Below are 2,945 nucleotides of genomic sequence, written 5' to 3' on the forward strand. Positions count from 1 at the left end.
ATCCATGATAAATATTAATTATAATAATAATGATAATGATAATAAAATAATAATAATAATAATAATAATAATAATAATAATAATAATAATAATAATAATAATAATAATAATAATAATAATAATAGTAATAATAGTAATAATAGTAATAATAATAATAATAATAATAATAATAATAATAATAATAATAATAATAATAATAATAATAATAATAATAATAATAATAATAATATTACAATGGGTCCCCATTTCAGATTGTTTGTTTTGTTTATTTTGTTCTTGTCTGACACCAGTGTCTGCTCCCAAATTTAGTCATGTTGGAAAATATTATCCCGCAAAACACAGACAAAAAAAATTATTCCTCTAATTCCACTACCTCGAGTTATTACATTACACTATGTTATGTCAAATGTATCCTACGTACCAAAAAATCATCATTGTAGCAATCATCCTGTCTTTTCTTTCATTCTCAATTAATACTTTTCAGCTCTCATCCGCCATTCAACAACACCGTTGATTTGAATGAGGATAGGAAATTGACTGGTTTTCATGACAAGAAAGCCCATTCTCTTCTACTTATCTACTAATAACATGGAATACAATATGCAATTTTAAGTAGTCAAAAATTCTAGATCCCAACCCCAAAGCATGGTTTCCGCCAATTCTATATTACCACTTTGTATGGTTAGGTTTAATGTATCTAAATCTGATTATCTACTACAGTTTTGGTTTAAATATTTGAACCTGAAAGAATAATCAGAATCAGGCTATGACCATCAAGAAAAAAAAAAAAGGCACCAAAAAAAAAAAAAAAAAAAAAAAAAAAAAAAAAAAAAGAGAGGAAAAAGAGAAAGGCACCAAAAAATAAAAGACCTATTATTACATTAAAAAAAAATAATTAAAAATCAAAAATACAACAGCAACAAAAAACAAAAAAACAAAAAAAAAAACCAAAACAAAAACCACTAAACATAATCTGCTCTGCTCACAAATACATTTCCGACAACCATAAAACGGTAAAGGACGGTAATGCTTATAATATATTTATTGATAACAACATGAAATTTCCAACCATCGGTCGTCACAGACTTGGCCACAGTAGCATCCGTGATTTGACTGGATGGTCAATGCGTCTTTGATGTTTGAAAGTGCTTTCGGTCAATTTGTCCAGAGGGCGTGAAATCAATTTCACGTGGATTCTAAATCATTACAGACCGTCAATTAGGTAAACATTGTATCTTTTTTTTATCTAAGTATAGGAGGGGGGGGGGGGGGGGGGGGGGGGGGGGGATGAGAAGGATGGGGAGGGAGGGGGAAGGGGGGGGGGGGGGTTGTAGTTGTGTCTTCATCGCAGCGGGTTACTGAACAGTAAAACACCTAGATTAACGGTCAGGATTTATTGGAGGTTATCGCCTTCAGTTGTATTAAGCTGGTTTGATACAAGCCGGGGCTGGGAGTCTGTAATTAAATTGTTAACACTTGTACTCCAAACACAGATTATGTTGATAGCGGGATAAATGATTAGACAACGTATTGATAGTCGGTTGACTTTTCTATGAAAAAGAAAAGAATTTATTTGAGGCCATTAAGCATAATATGGGGTTAGGAGTTTAGACGGTTTCTTTAGCGTGAAACATACTGTATAAATTGGTCGCTTCTTTTTGAATAGGACGCTTGAGTAGCACAGAGTACTTTCCGTCACAACTTATATATGATCCAGCGACCAAATCGAATAAATCTGGAAATCAAAATGAGTACCTGGCCGCAGCACTGTCTCTGTCTGGAAAAAAAAATTAAGATGTCGCCTAACAAGCGTCATATGTCTCTTTCTACATGTTACGTGTTGCTGTTGGTCAAGGACACTTTTGAAACGCGCTTTAAGTACGTTTAGTGGATATTGCGCTACATAAAAGATCAATTTGCCCCCCCCCCCCCTAACTAGTCAATCGGCATTTTATTAAGACGTGTGGACTTGTGCAACGTCCGAGTTGACACACAGTTGGTCCTGGCCGTAATCAATACGAGATTTCTGTAGATTTTGAAACCATGAAAGTGATTACCAGATACACATTTTGCGGCTATGTGATCTTGTGGTATGACACTCGCCGGCGAACGAAGCGGCGCATAGTTATTGGAAAAATGGCTTTACTCATAATATTCTTTCATCATACTCGGGTGTTAAATGAGTACCTGACCAATAGCAACGTTGTCTCGTACTCAGTGACTTCTTATACTATCAGTAGACAATGCTCGTACTACATGCTAAGTGTTGCTGTTGGCTAGGGACCCCTTCTAAAGCGCTTTGAGAACGTTTCATGCGGCCATGTAGTGAAGCGGTCTCGCCTTCGCATCGGAGGGTCCAGGGTTCCTGTACCGGTCTGAGCAACGCGCGTAGTCTTGGGAAGGATCTATATTCACATTCACTCACCGTACTCGGGTGTAAATATGGTCTTTAACAGTGTTGTCTTTGTCCGTAAAAAAAATGTAATATCGCCTAGATACCAGGCGTCATGTCTCGTCGCTTTGAGACCCCCTGTGTAGCGCTTTGAACACGTTTAGTAGATATTGTGTATTATAAATGCTCAAGTTTGGTGGATATTTCTCTATATAAAGGCTAAAATTGTATTCACTCTTTGTTTCATTCCTAAAAAGAAGCTGAATGATTATAGATAGTGCCAGTCAATACAATGCTATGATTTTTCCCGGTTTCTAAAGATTATTAAATTGCGTGTTGCCTAAATAATGCCAGTATCAAAGCATCTCTGACCATTCTGAATTAGACCCAGCTATGTACTCTCAGTGAACACATTGGATTATACTTTAATATACTACAAATTTCTCCTCCGCATGATCACTAGGTAAGAACCATTTGGGATCATTCAACTACACTCCAATCACTTCACCAATCCACTTCTAGAGCTGATGTAGACAACGGGTTTCTTTGCGTC

The sequence above is a fragment of the Berghia stephanieae genome, chromosome 3 (assembly GCF_034508935.2).
Source record: "Berghia stephanieae isolate SIO BIC M18660-M18661 chromosome 3, UCSD_Bste_1.3, whole genome shotgun sequence".
NCBI lineage: Eukaryota > Metazoa > Mollusca > Gastropoda > Nudibranchia > Aeolidiidae > Berghia > Berghia stephanieae.